We start from the raw sequence: 13,642 nt of genomic DNA on the forward strand, positions 1-13,642 counted from the left end.
AAGTACGAGGTGGATTCTCTACTGGGCGCCAAGATCGAGAACGGGATCCGTATTTGGAAATACACACTGCTTTCGATAGATGCAGCGGCTCAAATTCTGCTATTCTTTCTGGCGTGGTTTGAACATTTGTCCGTTTGGATGTGTATTCCCGTATCAATTGCCAATTTGATACTTATAAACGTTTTGTCCAAAATCACCTACGTGATGGTACTCTATATACAGATGTACGCCAGATGCTTCGATCACCTTAAACAAGTTTTGGAACAGAGCGGTACGGCCACAAGATTACTTAGAATACAACGGGTGCAGGAACTCTATTTGGATCTAACAAAGAACATCGCGCTCTTAAGTGAAATTATTCAAACAACAATAATCATCGCGCTCCTTTTGATTGTAATGGCGATTATATCTGCATCTTTTAGCATGATTTTGGCTTACCGTAGTGACCAACTTCCTAACATGATACAGTTGCTGCGAATGAATGGTGTTGTGCTGGGGACCACCTTCCTCTTGTTTGTTGGGGAAAGCCTCACGACTGTGGTAAGAAGTAAAGTTTGATATTGTCGCGTGTGTAATGAGTAAAGAGTCATATATTAAGCTAATTGATGTGACGATTGCGTCCAGTCATATTTCTGCCCTCCTTCGGAGCTGAAATGCATTATTTTAGATTACCGGTGCAATAGTCTTTTGCATATTAAAGAGGGGATAATGATCTCATGCCTAATTCGCAGTTCTAACCAAATGGTCCCAATTAATGTAACTGAGTATGACCCAAATTTCGGATATCTCGTCGCCGAGGTTTCCGAAAACTATTAAAATACAATGTCCTATAGAAATAAAATGACGCAGAAAAGGGAAGCTTTAAATTTACCACGGTTTGTGAATTTTTCTTTACATTTCCAACTGAAGTAGGTATTATTTATTGAAAAATCGACCCTCTAGTTTTAGACGTTGCCATTTGTTTATGATATGTAATTCCTAAACTACTCCCCCCCCCCCCCTTTCCCAAATTAAAAAATCCCAACTGTCTAAAAATCTAAAAAATTTAAATGCAAGCTACCATCAACTGGTCTATCGGCTTAGAAGAAAAGACTGTTGCTGGTGAACCAGTTGACAAGCTGCTGGCAAAGCTGGTGGGCTAGTCGGCTAAGCTGATGGACCAGTTGGCAAAACCTATTGGACAAGTTGGGAAGTTTCTTGAGACTGATGGGAAATGGCGAAATCCAAGATGGCGCTGCGCAAAAAAGTGGGGCCCGCATGCGCACAGACCGGAAGTGCTAAAAAACTACCGAAATGGACCCTTTACTGGTCTCACTGCTCTGACGGAGCTCTCTCCCGTACCTGGCGCAGCCGGAGCACTTGTTTGCGTCACAAAACTTACGCGCGAGACTCCCACGTCTGTCTGAAAGTTCTGCCGCTCGAGTGCCTGATAGGTTGCCTCATCGGCGGAGAGGACCCTATCAAGGCTGCTCCCTGCGGAAGAACGTCCTCCAAAGGCTAGTCCTTTAACAGCGCTTCAAGATGATGGTCGTATCATTCGGGAGCCCTTATAACACAGGCATCACCTTTGTTAAACCTAGGCACGTGCCTCTAAACTTTCCCAGAGCCTAATAACAGGGACGGTCCTCTCCAACTAGTCCAAGGTTCACTGGTCCTTGCGTTCGGCCGCAATGGCACCTTTCGTATTCCAGCGGAACTGTGCCACCTACCGGTATGATATCGGAGCGATGGTCACCTTGAGCCCAGTCGCAGCGACTTGCCCATAGGTTCGTGTTTCACCCATAACTTTGGTTGCATCCCTCCGATATGAGACGCTTGGTCCCTGACGTCGGAGTGCTCCCCTGAGTCAACGACCCAGACACAGCCTTAGGCTTTGGCGCAAGGTCCGTTTGACCCGAGGTATTGCCCTCGAGCCGGCGCTTCCTGTCCATCGCCTTCTGTGCGCCAGCCCTACTCTTCTTGCGAATAAGCCCACTGCCATCTCTTTGAATAAGGCCCTGAATTGGAGCCGTCCCCTCTTTCGAGGAGCATGCCCCGTAACTAAACCCGTTTAGAGAGCTCGACTTGTGGGTGACCTATGACGAGGAGGTTTATTTGAATAGTCGTCCATACAATTTCTACCAGTAGTGCGGAAATCCGGTCCATACTCAATAGCACTGATCCTTGAACTCGTAGAAATCGATCGGCGAAGGTTAGACATCGCTCTTCCTTTTCCTGCTCGAGACAGACGGGTAGACGTACAAAACCATCACATAAGGGGAATTTTCGAAAACCCTAAAAATCAATGCTTTTTTATAATCATTATCATTCGTTCACTATCATTAGGTCAATAAATTAGCCAATAAGAAACGAAGGTTTATTGTGTGGTCTATGGCTCTGTTGGCTATTATTCCTTAATGATAGTATAAATCCACCATAACTGAAACTCACTAGCACATGATTGTCAAGTAACAAACCTGCCTAGGAATAGGGCCCGTGTTGTGTTGTGAAACAAGTTACTAGGGGATCTGTGTGTGTCGTTCGAAGGATTAACATAAATAAAACACAAGTAAATGGGAGAAAGTAAAATTTCATTAAATATGTACGTTAATAACAAAAACAAACAAATCCAAATTAAAAACCTCTTATAATTACACGAGTGTAGCTCTAGGGACTTCACTGATTGCAAGGAAGGAAAAGAGAGAAAACCTTTCAGGAAATGTACTCACTTACCTTCTTACCTCTTTTCCAATCTTCATTTAACTTATCATAATAATAATATTTGGATACAAAGTAGGGTTTAAGACCCATCACAGCATTCAAACAACATAAATATTCAGGAGTCATAAAAAATTAATAGTAAACTTAAAGGGAGGGTAACATGATAAAAGATCGCGCATAAAATAAGGTGGAAAGAAGTGAACTGGCAATTCAAATGTAAAAGCTATTGCCTACACTTCACTTACTTAATGGTATAATTACAGAACAGAATTTCTAGGAGTTCATAAAACGACCACTTGGGTGCGTATGATGGTTTGGGAGCGAATATTCTAATAGGGACGCCAAATTCAACTGAATTTCTTGGAGAACTCTTGAATTTATTTGGACGCAAATATATTGTGTTAAACCTTCCCTGGAGTGAATATCCGAAACGCGAAAAATTTAGCGGGGGGCGAGCAGTGAGCGATCTCGTATTCTCCAGTTACAGGAGGAAATATTTCGGAGCTACTATTTAAATGCTGTACTTGTGTAACTGGCGATAGGGATCAAAACTTTTTCTTTGCAATGGAAGAGGTGCGTCATTCTAATACATGTTTTGTCTTTGTATGCGTCATAATTAGACAGAAACGCTATCGATTAGGTCAATTTTCGTGAATCAACAGGACACCACGTACTCAAATACAATAAACCAATTCAGACCTTTCTTGTTTGTATAACGATCCCATTTCTATTTACCCCTCAAATATTGTTGTTTCCCTACTGAAATTATAATTATTTCTATGTGCAATGACAAATGGTCATTAAGCCACCCACAAAACACCTGTTTAGTAGCTTAAAGCAAAACGACCTTTAAACTTAGAATTCTAATTATTTTCCTCGTAGATGCCCGGCGCTTGCCACAATTTAAAATCTCAATCTAGACTTTAAAATTAACCATTTTGGGAGACAGTAGCCTCCTAGGTAGCCTCGATCAACTTCACAAAATTCTAATAAATCTTCATTAATACTTGGCATAATTGTTCGCCATGAATAGAAAAATCTGACATGAAAACTTTATCTTGGACGCACTTTGGGTTCGATTAAATACACAGTTTAAATGACAAAGCAACTCATTCCGCAAAACATGAAAAACAAGAAGTAGATGGAAAAAGAAGTTTTGTTTTTGACACATACCCCACACACAGGCGGTCAATAGTCAATTAATTAAAGCGCTCTTAATTACTTGCAGTTATTAAATTATCTAATCAATTCAACCCCAAGGTCTCTTAGTAGAAAAAGATAATGTAATTAGTTTCGTTGGGACAATCCAATCGATGACGCTCCGCTAAACAATTATTGGCATAAAACACCCGATCCGATCGTGATAAATTGACGCTATTTGCATATCCCTTCAAATATCAATTCCCAATCACTCACGAGGGTAATTAGTTTAGGACTACCCCGTGCCATGATGAGACCTACACCGAATTGCTTGACATGTTTAGTGCGTCCAATGCTGAAATGGATCAGGCTATTCGGATTGCCGCTCGTCGGGCGCTGCCCACACTCCAATCCATCGCAAGGCGTTGCAGAGCACGTGATCTCAGCCACTGCATTAATCCTATCCGTAATTATCTACACGCCGGTGTTTGTTGCGGTAGCTTACAATGTCATGGTCCTACTGTCCAGTCGCGTGGACACATTCAAGTTTGTCGACTGTGTGTTTGAAGTGTTACTGATGACCTACTCAATTTTGCCGGTGCAGAAAATGCTTCGAGAGGTAGATAGACTCGCCTCCAACTTGAATCGGTTAAGCTCAATAGTTCAGAATCGACACAAGTACGATGTCGACTTTTTCCTGGGGGTTGAAAATGAAAGGACATTGAACCGTTTCCGTTGCGCGCTAATCGTGACCAATTGTGTTAGCCAAGTTCTGTTACTGACGCTGTCGTGTGTCAATCACAGCTGTACCATTTGGAAGAGCATTCCAATCGCAATTAGTAACACATTACTGATAAATGTTTTGGTACAGCTCATGTGCCTCATTGTACTCTACAGGCAGCTCTACCTCCGCGTCTTCGACCACCTGAAAAATGTTTTGGAACAAAGGTCACCCAAACGAATCATTAAGATACAAAAGGCGCACGAACTGTATCTTAACTTAACAGCGAATTTTGCGCGGATAAGTGAAATTCTTAATCCCGATGTGGTGTATGCTCTGATAGTGTCAATTTTGCTAATGGTATCAGCTACATTCAGCGTATTTCTGGCATACAGCTGTGGCCGTGCGCCAAACACGCTACAGCTCATTAGAGTACAAGGAACACTGCTGGGCGCCGTTTTCTTCAACGTTTTTGGAGAAAATCTCAAAGATGTGGTAAGACCTCGTAGCGTGTGCGTATTTGCCATTTTCTTAATACAGGGTTCAACAATCCTTCAACGAAATCACACCGAAACGTCCCCAAGCAGTTCGTGTTAACGCTTTGATCTCGAAAATGCACGCTTTTTCTGAAAATGTACACCACGTTTATTTCCAGACTTACTTTCGTTCCCATTCGCTACGCAGCGGTATATGTGTAAATTTTCCTATGCTGAATAAATTACAAATTTGAAAATAACGTTTTGAAAATGGCCAAGAACGTTGAATATAATGATGCCATCAACTTCTATGGGGCAACGATGCGCAACGACTGTTTGGTCTTGTCTCCAACTTAATACTTCTCGCTGGATCCCTCGGTACGGTGGTAAGAACATTAACCCAAATTATTTTAGCGAATGGTTCGTAGCATTACTAAATGGTTCACAGTTTGACCTTGGCCTCGACCTAGATACCATCGGTCTCCTTATTTAAACAAAAGCGCCCCAACAGATAACTTATATTAACAGGTGAATAGAAATATGTATCTAATACATAATAAATTTAAACAAAAGTGCTTTCGTTATCTACCAATCTGTCAACGTTCGTTCATGTTGAAATTATAATAGAATTTCTGATATGATCAATAATTGTATTTACTTACAAATAGTTAATTCCCACCTGGACTTGTAGACAATGACACACCTCGTATAGACTAACGTCAACCTTTGGGAATTGAACAATGGGTAAATTAATCCTTCCGCTTCTAATATTATAATTGTGCTCCAAATTTTAATAATTAATTACCCTTTTGTGTTTCAGAGTGATGATATACTGTCGTTTTTGTTCAAGTATCCCATTAGCAAATTGAGCAGGGAAGAGGCGAATCAGGCGAGTGTCGACGGTAAAATAAATTTTGCGTTAATTTCGATTCATAATTTCAGGTTGAAATTCTGATTACCACCTTAATTATTGAGAAGCCAGTCCTGAAGGCCTCCGATATCTTTACTGTCGGCACAAAGCTTCTGGCATCCGTAAGTTTCAATTAATCCAATGGGTTTCACACTTTACGTCTGGAAGGGTTATTTTCCAGTTGTTTTAATTAACGTTAATTTCTTAGGTATTAATTAACACTTTTGCGAAAAGCAGTTCCAATTTAAGTTCTTCTCACTCGCAATTCCAAATACAGTGAAAACACAGGTTGTAGGTACAATCACGTTTTCCATTGCAGTGGCTATTACATTTGCAATTAAAATACTACGGTTACTTACAATTGCACTCGTAATTAGACAATTGGAGTTGCAGTTAAATATTCAATTATAGTCACAGCTGAAGTTGCTTTTTTCCGTAGTGCAGTAATAATTACAATTATATTACAGTTACCACTTTAGTAGATAATAATTCTAATTTGCAATTGGAATGAAGGCAACGGTTGTAGTTACATAGGAATAAAAGCACACAGTGACAACTACATTTGCATCTACAAATAGGTTAACAATTTGCAGTTGTAATCCTGATAACTTGTACTTGAAATTAAGGTGAAAATTGCGGTAGCAATCACAGCCACAATTACAGCTTTGACCATGTTATGTGTAATTTCGTTAATTACGGTAGAAATTGCAATTACAGTTTCAACTTTAATTACATTCGAAGTCGGCGGTACTTTGTAATTAGTCAAAGCAGCGGGTGTAATTACAATTACAGTGGTAATTACAGTTGTAATTTTAATTGCAGTTACACAAAAAATAACGGTTGTAGTTACAATTACACGAGCAATTACAGTGACTACTGCATTTGTAATTACAACAATTACAGTTGCAGCTGTGTCTTAAGTTTAACAATTGTGGATGCAATTAATGTGACAACTACAATTGCAATTACAGTTTCAATTTGAATAACAATTGCAGTTGCACTGAAAATTAAGGTTGTAGATACATTTTCATCGCATTTACAATTACAATAACAATGTGGGGATCAACCAGTGGGGCCGGCGCTATCAAACTGATAATGGCGTACACCTACATGGCCTTGCAGTTCTGATGCAAAGGAAAAACTACTAATAATGGCTTATCACGACTGAAATTCTAAAATATTAATTTGCCCTCTTCTCTCTTTACCCACAGAAGTATCTAGACGAGAACGGTTGCAAACGGCGGACGGATTTATTGCAGCTTTAATTACGGTAGCGGCACTTGAAACTCTAGGAATTAAATCAATTACCTTTATGTTCAACTCCTAAATACCTTCGGAGCGCCACAACCTAAAACGCTTCTTGATTCCGGCTGTTCATGTACAGGAAGATCACTAAAATTGGTAATACAAAATAACCAAAATATCGGTTTTTTGGTTACTCTCAATAAAAATTTAACGCAATTTCTTAAAGATAACCGATCGGTATTTTTGTACAAATCAAAAAGTCACTTTTTCTTAAATATAGATTTTCCGAACTCGAAGGCATTTCTATTTTAAGCTGATCAATCTGTAATGGAAACTGTATCTCCGGTAGTAGATATACAAGTCCGAAACTGACATAGTTCAAGGTCGCTCGGCATCTTGCGTTGACCATGAAAAGTAATTAAAGCTGAAGTTCAAACGCCACGTGGCGCTGACCTTGGAAAGTAGCTCTAGGTGAGGCTCAAGAGCACTCGCCCCTTCACCTAAGCGCTCTTTGAATGTTTGTGATCTTGGAAAATAGGTTAAGGGTCGCTAGTCTCCCAAAGTGATTCACCCCATTTTATGATGTCATATTTCTTGTTCTCCGAAGTTCTATGACATCAATTTCTTTGTGATGTCATATTTTATTTTTAAGGTTATCAGAGGCCAATGACACAATTTCTGTGGTGCCATTTTTATTTTCAAAATTACCAAATATTTTTTGTAGCAATATTTTATTTTCTAAGCCATCAAAGGTCAATGACCCATTTTGTGCCGTGTCATATTTTATTTCCAGGGTCAGCAGAAGTTATTAAACTCATTTTTCGGTGTCATAGTCAATTTTGAAGGTCATCAGAAGTCAATGACCCCAATTCTTGTGGTGTCATGGTTCATTCTCAATGTCATAAAGGTTCAATGACCTCCACTTTTGAGCGGTTCTACACTTAGTCCCTACTCCGTATTTTAAATTTTATAGCACGCCCCACAATGACGCAAATTAGTTAAATCGGCCATCTTTAATCATTGGCTAATTTGATTCGTTTTTCTCCACGAATTACGCGCGCGTTATGACCATTAATCAAACCCGCGACTCTGCGTCATCCTGATTAAGATCTTGCAGTCACGTAAAACACATTAAAATCTTATTACCGTCCGTCAGACTGGCACTGGTTACTTTCCCAGCTGATCCGCAAGCCAGTGACTAATAAAATTATAGATAGCTCAGTTCATTCGGAACCTATTGACTTTTAAATCTGTTAACACATCTACATTTTGAAATAGGCCACCCTGTAATAGAACCACCATTTATCTCTCCTGAAAAACGCACCACCCTAGCAAAATTCAACTCTTGTAACTTGGAAAACACGCCCTTAAAAATCGTCCTACGAATTCTACGAATGTGATGTCAATTCCATAAACCTGAAATGGAAATAGACTGGAGTAGCAGTACTCTAAGTTACAATAAAATGACGTTACGATAAGTAAATCTTAAACGGAGATCTCAGGTAAATCAAGTGTGGCAACTAAAAAAGAGTAATAAATACTCGATCACAAATAAAAAATGAGTGTTAGTTAAACGCATGCAACAAAACATACACAGTGCAATCAATTAATTTGGGTTGGCGCCAGGGGTCATGCTATTATTGATAACGTAAATCTTGTAGACGATAGTGCTTTACAAAATGGCGGCAGACTATCACGAAGTTACTAAAGTTTAATTCCCTTAGTAACTTAGAAAACTTACCAAACACGAGTAATTGAGAGGCAGCCAAGGCCAACCAGGTAAGATTTTTGCAACGAATCTCTAGGTGTACGTTCTGCGTTTACCGAAAACGAGTCCTCCCTTTTAATGCGCACGGAGTCATATTAATAAACATCATATATACAGGGTACAACCAAAAATCGATTTTGATACACAATATCCCATTACAGTACCCCCTTAATTAAGTTAATATTGCTTTCAGATTTCTGGAACCGTAGTCACTTACGTTCTGGTAGCACTTCAGTTCAATGCATCGTGGGAAAAAAGAAACTAAAATGAATTACCGCACAAACATAGCAACCATACACGTAGATAACCTAAAAATAGTCGAACCGCTCAAGATAGAACCGATCGCAGCGAAATCGCCCGAAGACGACTCCTGCTTCTGCCTGTCGGCGTCGCCGATCTTGCTAATCGCGAAACTCTTCGGGCTTTTTCCAATAACCTCTCGGCACGTCAAGGGGCAGTGCACGTACTCGAAGTCGAAAATCTGGCTGATCTACTCGATTGTGATCTTTCTGATCTACTTATCGCATGTGTTCATGACCACCGACCTTTTGCGCTTCGACAAGAACAAGCCGTTGCCGGAACTCCTGTCGGCGATCAACGACATCATGTACGCGATCTTCGTGGCAATCCTAACGATAATTAGCATATTGAGATATCCGCGATTCGTGAAGATGCTGAATACTTTGGTTCCGCTTGTAAAGGACGCGGGGTTGGTCTGCCCGTCGGCGCTGGCGTCGCTAAGAAGGGTTCAGTACGGTTACCTCACGCTGTTCTTCGCGGAGATGTCGGTGCAGTACGGCGTACTGATCGGGGTGCACTACTCGGACCGTTACGCTACCAATTTTGACTACAACATGTTCATTCACGTAGGCGTCAAGAACATTCCGTTCGTCTTCTACCTGCTCTTCTTCCTCTTCTGCTCGGCTTTCATATCGGTACTCGCCTGCTTTGAAAAGCTCATCATCAGCGCACTGAAGTTCACTCCGGTTCATCCCTCGAACAACATCGACGAGACCAACAATAAACGCGACTTCATTGGCCTGATCAAGTACGAAGTGTGCAAGCAAGACCACAAGTGCTTCGGAAAGATGATGGACCTGACTCAGGCGGAGCTCGTCGAGCACCTCAGAGCACTGCACGAGGACATCAGTCTCGTAATTTACGACTTTAACGCGTGCATGAATCCGCAGTTGCTGTTTCACTCGATCGTGGAGTTGGCGGTCTTGATCATTCACTGGTACGAGGTTTTGATCTACACCTCCTACACCTTTTCGTCGCCTTTCGCTAGCGCCATAAACTTCGTTAACTGGACGTTCGTCATAGCTCACAGCGTGGGGTTGTTTCTCTTCCTGAAAAGCGCGCAGGACTTAAAAAATATGGTGAGTACTCATTAGTTAATTTACATTTCTTACGACTACGAAGATAGGGTTCAACCCTTCATTAGTCTCACGATCAGCAAACTACACTGAATTTTTAAAAACAAAAATATCTTGACACGCTTAATTAGTTCGTCCTTGATCATCCGAAACCCACTATGAAAACAATGCTCTACAGAAATTAAAAAACGCAGAAGAGACAGTTCCAACAAATGATTACAGATTTACTCTTGAAACTCCACTAAGTTATTGGCAGATCTGCCCCCCAAATTCTATTGTATGGATTCAAATATTACCTATAAAAGCAATACACATCTGGTTCATATGCAACTGATGTCACCTGCTAGGTTCTTTTAAGTGTATTAAGACTATGTTAATTAAAATTTCAATGGAAATCCTTAAACGCAACCGAACAATACCTTATACAAATATAAAATTCAAAAGAAAAAATTAAAGTAGCTTCCAGATAGTTATTCAGCTGATGTTTCATCAGGTATCTATCAAAATGCGGTTGTCCCTCGAAAAGGTCCTCCAAGAGAAGGTGAAAATTGGATCGGAGAGTGAAACGGTTGAATTTTGATACGAATACTACCTAACGTGAGTCGTTAGTGGTGAAAGTTTTGTGCGAGAATGTAACACCGGGGGGTATGGAAAACCCCCCAATCATATCACTCCAGTACAGGAAAATCGTATAATAGTAAGAAAGGAAATTTTGAATCTTTGTATGTTGGGCGGTATTTCCTTAATGCATACCCCCCAGACCCTAATCCGTAGGTGTGAACGTTTTATTTAAGAACGTACCAACGCGGGTTTGGGGGTATAGAGTCCAAAAAAATCAAATTTACATATCTCTATAAAATTCGAAAAAATATCTAGAGCTACCGTTGCAATACGCATCGCTTCCTATAGCTCTTGTTTCCGCCCGTTCCTGAAGTTACTTTTCCCTTGATACATATACAGGGTGTTTATTAAACATGCGGTAAAAATGTAAAGGGATATTCCTTGGATTATTCTAAGGATATTTTTTCCTTCGTTGATTTTTGATAGGGCGCTTTGATTTGATTTGAGAAATCGGATAATTGCTGGATGTAACCATTGACTAGGGGGAGGGGGGGGGGTATTAGTCAATGGTGTAACGCAATCAGAAACGATCCTGGTGTTTTTGAAAGAGTTCGTGAGTTGATGAGGAGAAGATTGGATTTTTGCATCCGAGCGGGGGGTAGTCATTTTGAACAGTTCACGTGGATTAAGAAACATTACATGTAATTTTTTTTGGTAATAAAATTGTTATTGTCGAAATTCTTTTCGCCCCGTATCTTCGAAACAAAGCTCCCTACCAAAAATCACCGAAGGACAAAATATCCTTAGTACAGTCCAAGGAATAGTCTCTTAAATTTTTGCCGGGTGTTTAATAAACACTCTGTATACTAATTAATACGTAAATTTTGTTTCCTTCCTATTTTATACAACTCTTGTTGTTCTTTTCTGTTCTTTAATTCCTTATTTATTTTTCCTGCCTCTGTCATTTTCCATATTCCTTTCCTTTTACCACCATATCAAACGCTGCCAGGAAGAATCCATAATGCTGTAAGAAAAAAATGCGCTCAGGGCCTGCAGACAAAGTACCACGCATACGCGATCGATGGAAACAGATTAAATTTAAAAGAAAATAATCAATTTATCTTTTTCCACGTTATTGTGCTTGCTTCTCCATTCGTTTCCTTTCTCTTTTCTCCAAGTATGTGTATTTTTCTCTATTCACTCATCACCTTTCCGTTAATTCTTATCCACCCCATGTTTTATGCCATTGCAAATAACAGTTCTCCTTTGTTGCACACTCTATCTATGATGTTTTCTTTTCCAAGTTTTTCTCTTTCTGCTCCCCTTCATTTACCGTTGTGTTGCGTTTCTCACCTTCTCCTTCATGGTCTTTCGTTTCATCTTTTAATATTGCGATCTTTCTTATTCTTAAACCCATAGCTTTTCCCTTCTTTTTATTTCCCCCTTCATTCCTTTCGTTTCCGACATTACCTCCTCCTGAATCTTTTCTGTCTCTCCATTTGCCTCTTTGCTGTTTCCCTTACTCTCGATGGTTTCTCTATTATTTGTTCACCATCTCACTCCATCCCCGTGCAATTGTAGCATTAACTATCGGATACACGTAATCTCAGAAAAAGTAGGCGTGGCTCAATAGTTTTTGCACTAGCTGACCCCGGGTTTTATTGACCCCCTGTTTCTGGAACCGTTAAAACTACTGATTCAGTGCAAACTCTTTCCTCCGTCAGTCGAGACAGCTCCACAGGGTACAAACGTTGAAGGGGTGCAAGTCGAAACTTTCCATCACGTCCAGGTTATAACTACCTAATAACTGTAAGGGGCAATTCGAAACGATGATGATAATCAGCTTCAACTAACACATCTCCAATAGCAGGAGCTCCTCGATTGTTAAAATTCCACGTAATTGTAATAATATAGCTAGGTATTCCTTACGAAATCGCCCTTGCATCTTTTTCTTAACCTCTTGCATTAAATTATGTTGCTCAGGGAGGCTTTCTGCTTTCTCCAAATGAGGAAAATTTCCTATTTAGGTTATCCGAACTGAGACTGTTTTCCAGATTTCATCAGCGATATTATCTTTCAGAGTATTTAGGAGAATACTGGCAGTGCACTGATGATACACATTCTGATGTACCTTTTCTCCCACGATGACATCATCTTCCTTCTGCGACTTCTGCTTATTAATAGGTGAGCACATAGTTCGATAATGACTGCGGTTACATGACTCACATCGGACTTTCTTCTTGCATTTCCTGAAGGAGTGATTAATTTTCAAGCACCTGAAGGAAGCGTTTTTCTAAATCACTACTTTCGGCTTCTTTCCATAGGTTATTCTTTTCGCTTTCTAGCATTTGGCACAAAAAAAAATGCAGAAATCACCCAAGCCAGCTACCTTTTTTTCCTCATCTCTTCTCTTCAAGTGTGTGAAAAGTGAAGACATAGGAATCCTGCCTCAATTACTCTTGATTCAGTTCCTCCTACGGAACATCAGCCTTCAAATCTGGAAGGTTTTAAAAGTATCCAAGATCCTGTACATGTCGTCAACGGTTGCTGTGGGGTTCCAAAATTCCTAAACGCCAATGATTTTAAAAGGTTGTAACGTCTCCCAATTCAAAAAGCTTTAAGAGATTTTCAAGCCATTGCCAACAAAGGTATTCTTCTAAAGTCTATAATTACATTATGGGTCCTTTAAGTGCATTCAGAAGCTTTGAAATGGCTCAAAGTGTTTCCTAGGAGCTCTTTTTGAAC

Source organism: Photinus pyralis, unplaced genomic scaffold, assembly GCF_008802855.1.
Source record: "Photinus pyralis isolate 1611_PpyrPB1 unplaced genomic scaffold, Ppyr1.3 Ppyr1.4_LG9, whole genome shotgun sequence".
NCBI lineage: Eukaryota > Metazoa > Arthropoda > Insecta > Coleoptera > Lampyridae > Photinus > Photinus pyralis.